Source organism: Dufourea novaeangliae, unplaced genomic scaffold, assembly GCF_001272555.1.
Source record: "Dufourea novaeangliae isolate 0120121106 unplaced genomic scaffold, ASM127255v1 scaffold65, whole genome shotgun sequence".
Classification (NCBI taxonomy): Eukaryota; Metazoa; Arthropoda; class Insecta; order Hymenoptera; family Halictidae; genus Dufourea; species Dufourea novaeangliae.
Genome location: NW_015373961.1, coordinates 4,792,566 through 4,810,780, shown reverse-complemented (window position 1 = coordinate 4,810,780; position 18,215 = coordinate 4,792,566).

Genomic DNA, 18,215 nt, shown 5'->3' with positions numbered 1-18,215 from the left:
TTATTTTAAATGGAAAGCTCAGTGTTGGTCAGCAGTGACCATCGAGACGTAGACTGGAATAATATAGTCATAGGATCAAGGTCCGAAGTAAGACTCATGCAACAATGAAAATAATAATATTATATCAACACAGGGAGTTTCATTTAATCGTTCACTGTACTTAATAAGTTCTTATAAACCATTTAACCGAAACAAAAAATTCTTTATAACTTTGAAAATATTAATTTTTTGTTCCATGTTTATTAGGACTTTCTTTTATCCTTTGGCGAGTACTATCTACCTTAAAAGTTATGAACCCTTTTTTTATCACCCTGTATATGAATTTCTAAAGAAACATTTTGAAACACATTTTTTTGCAATTATTCATTAGAAAGATGTATCAAGGGAGCTTCAAAATTGTTTTGGCCATCTGCACAAATCAGTAGCAAAATTTCTAAGTGGACATTATAACCGAGCACAGTGATTAATTGCGTTCGTCAACGGGAACAAAACAAACCGAAACGAAATAAAACAGATTACACTATTTCGGTGCGAGACGACGGCACCGTTGGTAGACAGATTTTCTGGGATTGACGGCACGCGTCCTATGTTCATTAGCTGCCGCCGGACCGAAGAACTTTCGTCCTCCTTTGGACTCGCCTGGCGTGGTAGAAAAAACGAAGATACGCTAAGAAAGAGCGTGAAGATGGTAGACACGATTCATCGGGACACGCGGACTTTTTGCTTGCGGGCTGAGTGAAATTTCCTCGAACTCTGGTCATCGGGGACCACGGATGTTTCGGGAAGCGAAACGGATGAGCAAGCACGCGAGAGATTTCATCGCGATCCCTTGATCAACACTGATAATAAGAAGGTTCGCGGGAATTAGTCCAAAAATAGAAGTGTTTTCGTGTAGCTTCCATACACAGAGCGCGTAAAAAGAAGTGTTAACACTTATATAGAAGTAACTTCTTTAGGGAAACAGAACTGGTAACACACTGTGTATGTTGTTTTTAAAGAGTTTTCACTTGTTCGCTATCATTGTCGACACATTCTTGGAATTTTCTCCAGGTTTTCTCCAAGGCACATTACTTTTAGTATTGTTGCAATCACATTTGCAAAGTAAAGACAAGGAAATATATATGTATGTACATGTACAATATTTTTTGTTGTAACACCCTTGTTAACCCTCGGAAAGCTAATGGATTCAAAACCCAAAGACTATCGCCAAAATTGAAGAAGAAAATAAAATTTCTCATTGTTAAATGATCGAGTAAATAATTATTTTCTGCCACAAAATATTTCAAACCGATTTCGTAAAAACTGTCATTTTCTCAGTTATGTCATTCTTCTAGCAAACCGACATGTCCCCATTGTTCACGTTCCCTCTACAAGAAAACAACACATTCTATTCTAGTTCCATAATTTATTCAAAAATCGAAATAATAAACCCCTCAGAAATTTGCCTTCCCATTTAAATCGTCCGTGGAACCTTCTAGACAGTCTAAACACTTAAAAATTCTTTTTAAACCCGATGGAAATTTTGCAGGCTTCTCGACTGTCAGTGGACGTGCGAAAGCGATCCATAAATCTGTTGGCTGCGTGTTCGCGAGCAGCTGTACAACGGGCGGGGCGTTTGGTATCGGCGCCAATGGGCTTGGAAAAAGGGGGGAAGGTAATGGAAACTGTGGTTTTCTGGGCAAGTGCAACGTGAACGGGCCCCCGTCGTTCTCTCGACGAACCTCGACTATGCAGGCAGCGGGGGCTTTTTGGTCGGCGATTGAATGAATGCCACGCGAGTTAGTCAGCGTCGCGGTGCTAAATTCGGCGGACGCCTGGCGTCGTTCCAGAAGAACCACCCAGCGCACCAACCTGCTTCTATCCTGTAGCCACCACTGAAACAACCGAGACCGACGCCGTTTTCGTATCCGTTTCCCACCTTCCTCTTCGTTTCTCGTCCCATCTCTTTTTCGTTCTACCGTTCGTCGCGAACAATTTTATTCCAAATAAGACCTTTTTTGTTAACACGTTGACTGGCATGATGGTTATCAGAGCCATTAAATTAATGGAAGAAATATTCAATTTTTAAATAGAAGCACTTAACATTTCGGGAATATAATTTGTATTAGAGTAATAATGGAAGTAATGTGTGTTCAAGTCAATGTGTAAATACTTATATCGTTTATGGGAAAGACAGCATGTGTTTTATTATGATATTGTTCCAATAGTAAGAACATTAACCCTCATGCGTCTCTCATTTTTTCAACTTAATTAGCGCCTTGGTGTCAAATTGACGCATTGGTAGAAAATTAATATAATGAAGAGATAAATAGATGAATCTGTGAACATAAGTGTCCGGATAAAGAAATTTTCGGATACTCGAACATCTTTGTGATACTACATTTCACTTATTTAAATAGAGATCGAGAAAATTGACGTTTTGTTTAAATATTTATGGATCCCATAACAGTTTGTCTACTAAATTACAGAAAGTTTTCAACATTAGTAAGCGCGTAAAATTCAATCGAACAGAAGAAAGTATGTGTACATTATAAATACATTTATTATTTCTTTCTTTGAACAGTATGGTTGCATCGTTCGTTGCTTAAATTGCATTTGTTTTATTTAAGACGAAGCAAAGAGAAAGTACGCAAAATCAGAATGGCTTTTTGCTTTGGTCTCTAAGAGTAGACATACGACCGGAACGATAAAAGTGCTTTGGTGGCTAAGAACAGACACGATTGCAAAGAATTGAATAAAATAGTACCCATAAAGTAGAGTATATACGATGAGACGTCCTCAGGGACGGTCTCATGAGACTCAATGGGCAGAAAAAGACAATCTATTTTCTTACCTTTTTTGCCTACTGAGTCTCATATCACTGCCTCTGAAGCCATCACATCGTACATGGCCTATTTAAGACAGTAAGAAAATTCCATTTGTTTCCAGTTTCCAAGACTGACTCCATAAAAATCCACATTTTACGTAAACAATCCAACAATCAAGAGAAATCAGTTTTCCGTGAATATTATCGACCACCGCGTAACCAGGGAGGCAAGGACGTGCACTTGCCTCTCCCCCTTAAAGGGAAAAAAGTGGCCATTGCTCTGCCCTAGAAGAAAAAAATTGGATTTTGTTCCCTTCCCCTCCAAAAAAGGAAATTATAAATAATATTTTATATGTAAAAATAAATCTAAACTTCATTTAAAGTAATATTATCAAATTCACCTTAAGATAAGTTTTTCCCTCTACCTTGGCTACGCTCGTGTTAACCACATAGAACCACGTAGAACGGAGCAGGTCCAGCTCCGGTCGCCCAAAATTATTTGTCCAGTCGAAACGAATACCATAGCTCCGACGCCGCGGCTCCGATTGTTTCCGAAGCAATTCGAAGAACAGGTGTCTTGGGGCCACCTATCGCAATCGCGGCAGCGCGGCATCGGCGTTGTCGGGGCCTAAAAATAAAGTCAGGAGCTTGTGTGAGTCGAGGCGTCTTAAAACCGACGCAACCCCGCGGCTTGCCAAGCTTTTCTCGGGGGGCGAACGACGACGGTATTGTCAGTATTCGGGCATTACCGGGTGTCATCAGATACGCGATTAGGCCTGGTAATTCGCCTTGTGTTGGCCACATAGGTAGGAATGACCCGATCCAAGTAAATACAAATAAATAATCGATACTTTCGTTTCGATACCATGTATTTTTAATATCGATACTTTCGATTGCGATTTATATACGGTACCGAAGAAAAGTACTCGTATCGAATGGAGCGAGTAATCGATACGAAAGCTAATGAATGTGAAGATGGTTGTCGTTCAGTTATATTACTTCGTTGATAAATGTTCATTAATAAAATGTACCTTCATTAAAATTAGAGACGGCAAATTCATTATCTATATAGACTCTTTTTCTTTTTCGTAAATACTGATTTCTTATGAAGATATTTTATACGTAATTTCTATGATTTCAACAAATACAAGATTAATAGAAGCTAATTGTAACAAGTATGGTAGTTAAAGTGGTTAAGTGCTACGTTTTTAAACCACATTATTGATGGTTCGAATCCCGGAAAATGAATTTTTTTTATTTGTTAAATTTTCTTCTGTTTTCCTATATTTTTTAAGCTATTTGTTATATTTCTACTACAACTGGCAATTTGATTTCCCGAGGACATCAAAAAAGCAAAATGTTCATGTAACGCAACTGCATTTATTAAATGCTCGTATTGTAGAAAATACCTATGGTTTAGAGATATGATGAATAGCTTAAAAAACATAGAAAAAAATTTAACAAGAAATCCAAATTAAAAAAAAAAGAAAGATTAAAAGAAAAAAAACAGAGAAATTAATTTCCCGGGATTCGAATCATCGATATAGTGGTTTAAGAACCTAGCACTTAAATACCTTCGCTACCATACCTGTCGCAATTAGATTCTATTAATCCTGTATTTGTTGAAATCATAAAAATTACATATAGAGAATACCTTCATAAAAAATGAGTACCTATTTTGCTCTAGATTCATCAGACAAAGTTTCACTATAATCGACGACCCAACGACTGTGACCTCTCCATGTTAATTAATAGCAATAATTTTGATATATTTAGATGACGTGGTAATCGAACCTGCTAACCCTTATCTAAGGGTAAATTAATAGGCTTCTTGTCTATAAGCACTGAAATTTAAAAGTATATTAATAGGCTACCGGTCAGTGAAGTGTTAATAACCGTCGGGGCCGGGCTATTCTACAGGTGCCCGCCGACACGCGGCCCTCCCTCCCGCAACCCCGATGAAACGCGTGAAACCGCGTATTTTCGGCACTCGGTTGGAGGAGCTCCAGGTGGCGGAGGAAGGAAGCTGTGCGCGTCACGTCGAAAACCGTCACGAGGAAAGGGTTGGAGGAGCTCCAGGTGGCGGTGGAAGGAAACTAAAGCGCGCGTTACACCGAGAACCGTCACGAGGAAAGGGAGTAACTCTGGTACGGATAGATCGTACGAAACCACGTGCTCGACCTCGTTACTCACCGTAAAACAGAGATGGAAATCGTTATTCCGCGTATTTTCTTATACGCTTTGACGATACTGACGTATGCAGTCGCGTCGAAACTATAAACGAAGGTGTAAAACGTAGCGGCGGTGCAGAAATCTTGGACCACTTACCCAGGGTAGACATATCGTCCCACCACTTTGTGAATGAAATTAGAATGCTAGGTGGTATTTCTGTTCGGGACACGAGTGTTACTGCATACACACACATTGAAGAAAGTTTTGCGTCACAGTCGTACGTCGATTTACGCGGTGTATAGGTTGTACGCGGTGTACTCTTTGATGGGATAGTGAAAAATATCTTGAATGAGGTTCTTATGCTATTTCGTACATGATGAAACCCTCGACGAACTAAACGAAACATTGTATGAATCGATGTTCTGGAAATTAATCCGTAAAGATCTATTTTTACATGAATATCGGCAGTCTTATGATAACAGGAAACGAGTTACGTGCTATTGGATGAGAACTGGAGAATCATCTTGCGCAGCTTGCGAGAAGTTATAGGTTCCAACAGGAGTTCCATGTTTACAAATATTAATATCTAAATAGATTGTGGATTTTATGCATTTAGTATAGCCTGTAGAGCTCTGCGAGATACAATAAAAGACTAAACTTTTACCAGATGCAACGAGTTTCCATACTTTGTTCCGAGCCACACAGTGTGAAGACAATCACATAGGGGACTTAATGCAATGTTAACCATTTCTACATATCACGACTTGTCATAAGTGCATTTAATAGTTCGAAGGTGGCGATTGTTTCTCATTGAATTCTACTCTTTGATTTGCTCTCCTCTAAAGAAAAATAGCAAGAACTCTAATAGAATAACGTAACAATTTCTTCTTTAACCCTGATCTAAGGGTAAATTAATAGGCTTCCTATCTACAAGCACTGAAATTTAAAAGTCTATTAATAAGCAAGTAACAATTTTCTACATTTGCCCTTATCTTTATCAACATACTTTATAAAATCTGATTTTCCTTAAAAATCCACAGTCTATTAATAACCATCATTACTACCCAGAAACGGTATCACTTACCCATCGACCGTGAAAAAATCATTCTCGTGTCCCCGATGATTCACTTCAAACTCTCGACGTCTCCACTCGGTCGACTACACAGACTCGTGCCAAAACAGCGGGGGAAAAACGAGGTCTTCCTCGTGAACCGTGAAAAGGGATGTTTTTTTTATCCCTCGATAAGAAGACCGTGGGTCATTAAGTGTAATCCGGTAGTCGGTCGGGATCTTTCGGTGAAAAAAATAAATGTTTCGTTCAGCCTCTCCCCATCCGTGTGTGTGTGGATTCCCGAAAAGTACCCGGAAACGCTTGGTTCTTCTTATAAATCAGCGTCGGTGCACTCCTTCTTTCCACGACCGTGTCATTTAGCGAGAGGCTGGCTCCCGAAGGAAGACAGAGAGGGAACGAGAAAAAAAAGGGAAAAGCACGCGATCGCTATTTAAAAGGCTCGGTAGGTGGGTGGCTTTTTAGCCGCGGCGTATGCCCCGACGTAGGGAGAGGGCTTCGACTTCGCTCTTCGGCCTCGGCATGGGGTTGCCGTGGCTATTTTCAGGCCCTGGTGGGCTCCGATGCAGCTGTCGTGTTCTTCGGGTAAACCACCTCTCTTCTATTCCACGGTCACCCGCAGGACAAGGTAGAACCGTGCAGATCGGAATTCTGAATTCACCATTCGAGAATTCGGCGCGCCTGACACGCCGCCAGGGTTCTATTTTCTAATCCAAATCGGTGAAAACGCGTTTGGAGAAGTCTCAATTCACTTGATTCTTTTTTCTGTAGTAACTAAAATACGTCTAAACTTAAATGAATCAATTAGTGGTTTAACCTGATTATTTTTCATTTTTACCCTTTCTCACACGTTTCCTGGTGTTCTCCAGATTTTTAATCTTTATTTGCTTCGCCAATTTTCCTTGCTTTGAATATACTATATTAATTTTTTTACCTTGTTCTACCTTCTTTTTGGACTTACAATTAGATATTTCGTATTTAATTTAGTCTTCTTTTCTTCCCTTTTTAGAGATTCTTCTAAACGTCTCCTTGCTTCTTCACTGAAGACTCTCATGTTTCTTTTCTACTTTTCTTCGCTGTCCCGTGTTATTTATATATTGCTACATTCTTGCAATGTTCACTTAAGTGTTACCTACCCTTATGTGTAAACTACAGTAGAGCCTCTTGTACAGGGATTAATTGGGACACATAAGTGTTCGGATAAAGAAAGTTTCAGATAATAGAACAATAATTTATTTGATACTAAACTTCATTTATTTAAATACAGATCAAGAAAATTGACAGTTCAAATATTTAGGAATCCCATATTTTTTTGGTTGCTAAATTACAGAAATTTTCCAACATAAATAACTGCGTAGAATTCGATCGAACAGAATAGAGTATGCATCGCATGTAAGCTCTGCATATTTCAAACAGGAGAAGGCATGTGTTGCCTGAAGACACTCTGTTCGGATAACAAAACGTTCGGATAGTAGAACGTTCGAATATTAGGGTAGTCGGATAATAAGTGTTAGGATACAGGAGGCTCTACTGTATTTCTTTATCTTCATACCTCCTCGCATAAATATCGATAGAGCCTTCACGTTATGATTTACTCTCAATAATAGTTTTTGTTCGTCAGTCTCATGTTTTTCTATTATCATTTTTTATTTCGATTACTTTATCCCCTCAACTTTGTCTACTTTCTCCCAATTAAGAGACTTTAACTTAGTAGAAAAGACTGTGACGGAATATTGGGGAAACAAAGAAATTACTTCGTGTAGTTCCGTGGTATGAGACGCGGAATGAGAACCATTTAATTGATTGCCTCCAGCGAAGGCACACGTGAAGAAGCACGGGGTAAGGCTGGAGAATGGAGGGGACGCAGATGAAGAAGATGACAAGATTCGAAAGTTCTTGGCAACGTGCCAGACAAGATTTTCAGCCGTCTACGTGTACTTCAAACTTTCATCTGTCTCCTCTTCTAGCTGCCGTACACGTCCTCTAGGACCTAGGGTGCAATGACACCGGTGTCTAAGATGACAGTTTTCTATTTACAGTACATGACTCGTTACGCGAGTATTCGTTCTACGTGAACAATTCGCGTGTCGGCAATTTTGACAAATTGTTCACACTATTGAACTGTTAAGAATGTATCGTACGACTAGATTACCAGACTCTCATTTTTGTAAATTGTTTGGGAAAAATGTGAATTTACTAAATCACCAGTAGTTGCTAAATTGTCCAAAGACATACGAGAACTTCAGAATTAAAAAGAATGAGAGAACAATCGAAGTGTTGGCAGGAAATAACAGTAAAAAAAAAATATATCAAGGGAAAAAGGTTTCAACCTTTAACATATTTGCAACGTGACTGTTCTGTTAAATTTAATTTTTACGAGCTGTGCGATTTTAATACGTTGACTGTCATGGCGGTCCAGTGACCGGCTAAATACAGGTTTTGCACTCCCAGTTCACCCGTTTGCAAATCCAATTCACCTTTTTGCAAATCAAAATCAACCCTTTGCAGATGAAATTTACCTTTTTGCAAATCAAATTGAATCTTTTACAATGAAATAAAAGTAATGAACAAATGTTTAAACAAATGCACTTAAAACTAAAATGTTGAACCACAGTTTATCATAATTATTCGCCCACAATCAACGATCTAATTGCCTTTGTGATAATTTCAGTATGTGATTTATTTTCATTCGTGAAAAAAACGCTGAAATATGAGTTTATAGTTTCTCGTTTATTAATACACAAATATATATTATCTATTTACTGTAATAAAGAAAACGAGTTCGATAGCTCGTTTCACGTAAGCGTTTCTTCCAGGAATAAAAATAAATCACCTACTCAAATTATCCCAAAGACAACTAGATTGTTGATTATTTTGATAAGCTGTTTGTTATTTCAAAAATTGCTAATGGATCAAATTTTTAATTCGAAATTATTTCGAAAACAAAAGGTTCAATTTGATTTGCGAAAAGTTGAATTTGGAGTGCAAAAACTGTATGTACATACTAACATTAATGATCTTCTAAACATAATTAGTTGTTGAGTAATGATCACATGAATAATGGCAAAAAGTGACCAACTACCACATTTAAAATTTTTTCAAATTTTGCTGCTAAACCACACGATTGGTGCTTAACAATTTTTTACAATTCTTTTACATTTAAAACGAAATTTCCTTGATAATTTTTGTGGGGTTAATCACTTTGTCGAATGAATGGATTGTATAATGGTCATATCATAATGACGTAAGACCGTAGAGAACCTTTTTTTGTACCAATTACTACCGATCACCTTTGACCAAGCGTAAAAGATGTTAAAGCGTACGAAGATACGTGACAAGTTCATGATTCACCGGGGAAAGCGAGTTAGTCAAAGCGTGAACAAAAAACACAGAGAGGGCAAATAAAAAAGAAATACGAAAGAGTATCAGGGGGGGGGGATGCCCGACCGGAACGACCCTTAATTTAGTTTCGGGTGCAAGAGGTTAACGCAGGGTGGGGACATCCGTGGAAGTGCTTCGACGAGGGGGAGAACACCGTCGGTGGAGCACGTTGGCTCATGTTTGGAGGAATGTCTTTGGACATAAAGGGAGACAGTTCCTTCCGGAGACAGCGAGCAGCCGCCTGTTTCACCCCTCTTTAGCCCCCGGCCGGTTTATTCCCTTTCTTTACATCGTTCCTTCTGTGTTGCGATTCGTCGCTACACTCCGCGCCACTTGCCTCCTATTAAAATTAAAGAGTATGATATATACTGACGTTCATACAAAAAGATAGAACATCGCGAAAAACAGAAGTGACAATAATTTTGTAAAAGAAAAGTATATCTCTGATTATTAACGGTACAATTGTTCGATAATTATTTAATATCGAGTGTTGCAAGCTCCATTTGTTTGAATAAAATTGTAATAATAATTTGAATTACGAATATATTCCAGCCAGTTTTGTTCTCGTAAAAACGACGGAAGTTGATCGAGAAGGAGAATGCATATCACGGGAGTAGCACAAATTATTAATTTCCTGAAAAATGAATATCTACTTTGGTTAAATACAGTGTATTATATCTCGGTACACTTAAATGCATAACGCTGCCATTTTGTATGAGAAATCACTGATACATATAAGCGATCGTAAAAAAGAAATTATAATTTAATTAATCGGAGTCTGTTTATCTAGAATTTCTAATTAACTAGGACTAATTAAATAGCAAGTAATGACAATAAAAACATACTAATTATCCAGATTTGCTACTTTCAAGTAGAATGTCCAACACGATATTCGAAACACTGGTCGGTTCCCCTTCTATCGCCTAATTTCTAATTAAGAAAATATATTATACTTAACGGAATAGCGACAATCTAGCATAGTTTTCACCGAAAACAATTTCGTTATCAAACAACTGTATCGAACACATTTAAAACCCAGTATACTAAAATGAAAAACCAAACTCGATCGCTGGATACTACAGAAAATAAAGCGTACTTACTTGTTTAATGGGAAGGACATGTTAATTTTATAATTAATTGCGTAACGACCAGGAGGGCACGGAACGGACCGGCTTCGCAGGTGGCAGGCAGGCATGCAAATCCCAATGAGGGTCACGCACACGAGCACGTGCTGCTCGCATTTTGCAAAACCCTTTTTGAAAGGGCGGTGACGATCAGCTGGCAGCGCTCCCTCTTCCTCCCTCTCTTATCTAAAAGGGGGGAGGGGGAGAATTAAAAAGGATAAAAATGAGCACCCCCTTCGTCCGCACCCGCATCCTGTGGTTGGCCCAGCGCTTTCGTAAAAACCGGCCCCGTCGGTTCCCCATTCAAAATGCGCGAGTCACGAGGGCTCATTCACAAAATTTCACGACGAAATCCTACACTCACCGGCCGGCCCGTCTGCGATCTTGATCGAGACGGCAAGAGAACATAAACGGAAGAGAGATCGCTAGTTCCTTCTGTCTCTCTAGCCTCCTGTTGCTGGGATTACATTCACGTGAATTATTTTTCCCTCCTTCTTTCTCTCTTTCCTTCTCTGTTTCGCGGGCGAATGAATACGCGAGACGGTTTATAAACGGCGGTGCATTTAAATTCGACCGGTAGTTAGTCTCAGCGGGTAATCAGCTGATTGTGCCAACCTAAGAGATCTTTAAATGATCCTTGCTTGACACTTCGACCGTTAGCCTCTGAAGTGCTACACATTTTTCAATTTCTTTGTAAGCAGTTGTTGTAGATATAAATTTACAAAGATAATTGGCACTATTGCCTTATGAAGTTATGCTCATACATATCGGCTCAGTTATGCAGAAACTTACCAACCCTCAGAATGACAAAAAGTGGTTAAATACAGTACCGATTCCATAATTTTGTGATTTTTATTTGCAAGAAATTACCAACCGATGAAACAACTCTTATATTATAAAATTATTAAAACTACCAAGCCATAGAATATTAAAAACAATAGTATTAACTATAGAAAATTTAAAATTATATTACTATTTACCATTAAATAAACCATTAATACACATTGTGAAACAGCAACACGACATAATATGTAGCCAATATAAATAAAAATCTACTTTTCCTTAAAATAAAAATCTTCAAACTAAATTTATTTAATTTCAAATCATTGAGGGTTGGTAGCTTTCTGCATAATTTGGCCTAAATGACTGTTTAATCCGTAGGTTTCCAAAGTGGGAGTTTCAGTTATTTTATTTTATTTATTTTCAATTTAACTTCTTAAGATTCAAAGATTACACGCACAACTATAATTGGAAATGTTTATAATAGAAATAGTTTACTCGAAGGGGGCACTGAACAAAAAAAAAATCTAAAAACGGGGTGGGGAGTCAAAAAAGTTTGGGAAACTATTGCTTAACACGTCCTTCCTCGGTTAATTGATCTGCAGTAGATTGTATTCTAGAAAAAATGACTACCCTCCAAATTTATCGAATTGAAAGGAATATTTTATTCTGATATAAAGAAGAGATAATTGAAAATCACTGGTTTGAAGAAGAGAATACTTAATGGACGCTGGAGTCCATCCATTAGTAGAAACGATACATTCTTAGAAGAAGTTGTTCATTGATCCGCCCGTGACAGAAGTATGGTTAATGACCATGGAGATTATTGCTACAGAGAATGTTGATGACTTCCGTCCAGCCGCCGTTGACTATCGGAAACGCCGGGTGATACAGGAGATCGCAGGACGATCCGTCAACTTGGACCGTCTCGTACCGTTTCGACGATTGTTCGATAGATCGTCTGCTTCCCGATGGATACATTCTCCTGTTGCAGTAGGTGGTTCCATCCATTTGCTCTGTACGTACACGGACCACGTGCCACCCCTCCCCCCCTGATCCTGGTTGATTCTCTTTCTTCCATTGGCATCGTCCAGACGGCTTCAAGGAGGAGATGAAAAAATGAAGGGGACGGAAGAAGAGGAAGTGGACTAGACGACGGGGGAGGCTGAGGTCGTAGTCCTGAACAGTTCGTTGATGGATTCGTGGAATTCTCCCCTCTCTACTAGAGACTTTTAATCAGTTTTTTCTTTTTTTTTCGAAACCACTAGAATATGTATCAGGCGTTCCATTTAGTGATTCATTGATTTTTTAACAGACTGATATATCAAGCCAAAAACATAAGAAAACTAGTGTATTGGTTTCATTGCTATCATTCCTATCCTTTGCTACAGTCAAGATGAAATTGTGTTCAAATTCACTAAAATTCACTCAAATTTAAAATATTCACTCAAAGAATTCTCTAAACATATCAATCGCGATACGAGGTTACTGCGAAAGTTTCAACCCTCGATAGAAATACAGGACATACAAATTTCCATTGAAAACAAAAATTAAGGAGCCTTTATCGTGAACTTCACGTTACATTTATCATTTCGTCGAAGAATAATTTCTACAGACACAGTTCTTACTACTCGGTTAATAAAAAAAATATGAAAAATCGAAATTAAGAAGAAGTAATATAGTGGTGTCTTTTAAGATCTGGTGGTTTACCCCTACCCAGAAACACGCCAGTGGAAAAGCGTAGGAGGGGTTAAAGGGCAGGAGGGTCGCAGACACCGAGTCACCAGCGGCAACGGGCACGCGACCGACACGCGCCCTTCTTCCGTCTCTTTCCTTCCTGTCTCCCCACTATCGATCCCTCTTTTTCCATCCGCAGCATCCCTCTGCACGCACATGCATTCATCTCTTGCACGTGATCATCTTGAGTTCACGCGCGCGAGCGCGCTCACGGGATGAATGGGCCCGGTGGCCCGCCATATGATTTAAGGTAGCATGATTTGAAAATTAGTCGAGTGATTTTGAACTATATCCACCGTACGATGTAACTATGGCTGTTCTCATTAGCATCGACTGAATCATTCGAATCTTGATTAGTATAGAGACAGTACCTATCATTTCGACAAATGTATTATCGAGTTCACACTTTTTTTTGGGGTACATTAAGGTATGATCGTAGACATTTCTAGACACGTGAAAGTTGATAGACACCTCCGGATTTTACTAGGTACTTCCGAATCCACAGAACCGAAGGAGTAGAGCTAAGAATAAGAGGTTCGGACTTGTAATATTCGATAGATCCATAGGTGGACCAATAGAATCTAAAAAGGACACCTAATGATCTGTAAATCTCGACATGGATACGTAAGTGTCCATATTAGGTGATATTGGTCCACTAATGGATCTACCGAATCTTATCACATCCAGAAGGACTTATAGGACTTGATAGAGACATCTCTGGATCTGTGAGACTAATTTGCAACACCAATGTGGATTCTGGGACTCGATGGTGATACCTTCATACCCCTGAAAGATTAAACATTCACCTCTGAAGTCGTAACACCGAATAGAAACACCTCTAAACGCCTGAAAGCCGATAGATATAACTCTGGACTCATGGACCTAGTAGAGACTCCCCCAGATTTGTAAGAATTGTAAAAGTGTTCCAGAGGTTGTAGAGAAATCAAAGGATCCTAAAGGTCCCAGGGATCTTTAGGATAGAGCCTTTGGAGGTCTAGTGGCTCTATAAGTATCACATAGTAGATACTATGGGCGTGAATAGACCCACAACTCCCAGTCAATGGGCCCCCGAAGTCTAAGTCCTCTTTGAGTCTCGGAAGTTCGTTAATGCTCCCAATGGGTCTCAGAAATCTAGAGATGTCTCTATCGAGTTTGATGGGTCTGGAGGTGTTTGTTTCGTGTCCCTGGTATTCAAAGATGTCTCTATTGTATTTCACTGGCTTAAAGATGTTCGTATTAGTTCTTAAATGTGCAGAAATGTCTGCAATGGGTGTCAGAAGTCCGTGGTTGCCTATATTGAGTCTCAAGATCTTAGAGTAGTCTCCACCAGGTCTCATAGGTTTGGAGGTATTTGTATTGGGTATTAGGCCTTCAAGTGTGATTCGAACTTGAAAGATCCAGAGGTGTCTATATTGGATGCTACAAATCTTACGGGTGCAGAGGCTATTGTGTTTCATACATACGAAGCCAACTGTGTTGAGTCTTTCGAATTTAGAGATACTTCTACTAGGTTAATTCCATTGTGATTCATGTAGACTCTACAAGGTTCTGTTTTAGTCACAGCTAATTTTGAAATGAACAAAATTATACTAATATCATCTCTACTGGTACGCCAACAATGCCTTATACCACTTTTTTCGTAGAAATTATTTAAACCTCAAATAGAACCACCTAAAGAATTTACAGAATTTCGTGATAGCACCAGGTCCCGTCTCATGTCACGAAGATTGCTACACCCCTTCAAGTGACCATCCGTGTCTGCATGATGCAGGTACACGCGGATGCTCATTCAGATTTCGACTTTCTAGTGGTCCATTAAAGAATCCAGGCGCAACTAGGTGCTCATCAACCACCTTATCTCAATTTCTTTAATCTGCTTCTCTGTCCCATTAAAGGCTATACCGTGGGAAGCATAAAAAACATTCTGTTTCGGGTAGTTCAAATGGAAATTTCAGGAAATCCTTAAAGCATTATTCACGTGATACTTAAATGTTCTCGTTTAATGTCGAATCAAGAAACACGTTCTAAGGAAATTCACTTACATACCGAGTTGGCATTCTTTGAAGGTGTTATCGCGGACAAATACCCTGAAGAATGATTAAGGTCGATGAAGACGAAAATGCGATCTGTTGTCGTAACGAGGGAAATCGGACGTCTCTAAGTATAGCTCCTATTTGCATGCGGATCAGGGACGGATCGGATCGGGTTGCCAAGCAGCGACAACGTGCGGTGTCCACGAGGCTGTTAGCACGAAATTTTTAATTTATTTCTCTGAATCTCACTACTATTTCTAAAATACCCCTATCGACGAGTACCATCTTTTTATTTCGTTTCGTCCCAAAATAACAGGAGGAGAACATTACCATTATCGACGTTATATTTTTTTTCCATTTTTTAAGTCTTTGCGAGAAAATATAATTGAAGGCATCGCGGTAATTACGATTACGAACTTGGCAATGCTCTGAAAGAAGCGCCAATGTTGCACAAGAAGATTCCTTTCTGCGATCCAGGAATAACGATCCCAGCATCCAACCCCCGCCAATCCGTTTTCCCTTCCATGACGAAATGACATCGTAGGAAGCTTTTGAGTGTCCTTTGTACACGCTATCGTTGACTTCTACGACGATCGTCATTGTTCGGGGGATCACAAAGGTAGCAGGTACAACTTGCCAACGAGGAAAATAAGAGACCTGTGCCAAGAGCGTTTAATGACACCTTTATGCAAGACGCACGGTGACATTAGTGAAAGAGACGGGCTAGACGTGTTTGTAAACATTTGAAAAATGCATAAACAAAAAACACTTGATCTAGAAAAAATGAAAGAATCTATGATAAAATTTCCCCCTAGGATCCTAATAGAAATATCTGGAATAAATTATAATAAAACCATTTTAAAGATATGTCAATTGAATACAAAGATCGGCTATTAGAAGCAATTGGTGTGAAATTGTAATTCGATCGAAAATGAAATCGGCGATATCGAAATTCTCAACGTTCCGCGAACCGCTGGCCAATCACCAGCGATCATGCGTTTATAATTACGAGAATGGCTTGGTCTTGGCACGTGAACGGCCGGTTACAGATCGCAGGCTCGATTTAATCGTCGTCGTTTCAATTATTTTTCTGGCTACCTGTCGTCAGAAGCGTGGATCCGTGGATCCGGTCGATGCCAATGATCGAAAAATAGATCGGGGCGCAACCTGTTCGAAATAGCCGGCTTGAAACCTGTAACGTTTGTCCGGTTGCGCCCGTTTAATGTCAGCTCGTCGAACACGCAGACCCGGTATTCGAGTACCGGCATCGTGATCGGTACTCGGATACGATGGGCGCCACGAGTCGAGTGCGGCCGCCCGGGTGACAACATGTCGATCATTTGCACGGTTCTATCAATAGGTTGATCGACCTTTGAACAACGTGAAATACGAAAGAAGATTGACCGGGATCATGCCAATCAAGTTCATGGATTAATTACGTGGTTCGGGGAGTGGTTTTACATTTCCTACTTTAATAGTAACAATGGCAACAATTTCAGTCAAATTTTTGTGTAATTCTGTATTGGACCTAGCAGTATTAGTTTCTAAAACGAAAAGTAACAATAGCAGAAGAGCTTATGAATTAATTCTGTGTTTAACCATCTGATCGTGGAAGATGAGTCAACTCATTCTACATGATTATTGTCCAGGCGTTATCTCCACCACTGGAGTGTAGCAGTGGGGGAGGGGGGTAGAACCTGTCATGTGCATACTTTGTTGTCTCTTCGCTTTTGTTGTCGAGGCTCAGGCTTCAGGAAAAAACGAATTTACGAGGGTCTGAAGCATTTCTCCCTATACGATTATTATCCCGGTGCGGACCCAAGTTCGGGACGATAATCGAGAGGAGTCTGTATCGAAAGATTCTTAGACTTAGTAATATCTATAATTTTTCTATTATTAATGATACAGTAAATCCTCGATCGAAGGTTCCTCGGCACTGACAAGGAGAGGTTCCCAATGTAACGTTGACTTTATAACGTGGTTTATCACAGTGATAGAGCTTGGAATTCTGAAGTCAATGAATGTTTCAATCGCATATGTCCATTAATTCATGAAATATTTAATGTTCAGTCCCGAGGAGCCTTCGAACACTGATCAGGATTTACTGTATACCCTACTTGTTTCATGTCTTAATCATTTTATGTCTAGTATGTTAGGAGATTTATTGAATTAAGTGGTAGTTTCATATTCTACGTCAAAATGTAATAACAACAGCAATAATAGTAATATTATTGCACTTGTGTGCAAAGAAACATAACTAGGCGAAGGCTGAAGGCCCAGTGGTACTGCTGTTTCGAACATAACCTAGAACAATAACTGCTTAAAGAAACAATAAAGGAAATACAAGCCTTTAGTACAGCACTTTAAACAAAAATCCTGCAGTTAACGTTACTGAAGATTCAAATTCGAGAAAGTATTTAAATCGTAGGCTTCGCGAATCACAAAAAAGTGCAATCAGTGCCACCATTTTGGCAAAAGCGCCAAGAAGACAAGTTTCACGATCCTTATCTCACAGAAACTCGTTAAAACAAATGAATCGAACCACACATTTCTTTGTTTCTTAGTTCCAAAAAATCCACTCGAAAATAATCTTGTAGAACGGAATACCTCGTTAGGGCGGGCAGAAAGAAACAAAGCGCGGTTTAATTGCGGAACCATCGGGCAAACGAATCGCACGACCAGGTGGCGGTGGGCCTCCGTGATTCGCGGGCGAACCGAAGATCATGCTCCCGAAGGTGTCTAAGCTAAAAGGAAGGAAATCTAATTATAGAAGTCGTTGTACACCGCGTGTGCTGAAACTGGTGGAGGGTGTGAGTACGGGTGCACGAATGAGAATCGGTTGCATTGGGCGGTCATAAAATGCAGGCTGCATCCGCTCCGGCGCAGATGTACTTGGAATGGAGCTCCAGCACCACGACGAGACCAAAAGGATCTCTCGTTTCGGGGTTCTCTGGCCTAACCAGATATCGAGGACAATGAACCTGAACAGCGCGTAGGCGATAGAAACGGATTCCTCGGATGCTTCCTTGACGCCGGAAGATCGATCGCGGGTGGATAGCGAAGTAGCCCTTGGCTTTGAATTGAAAACCGATCTAATAACCGTTTTCAGAACA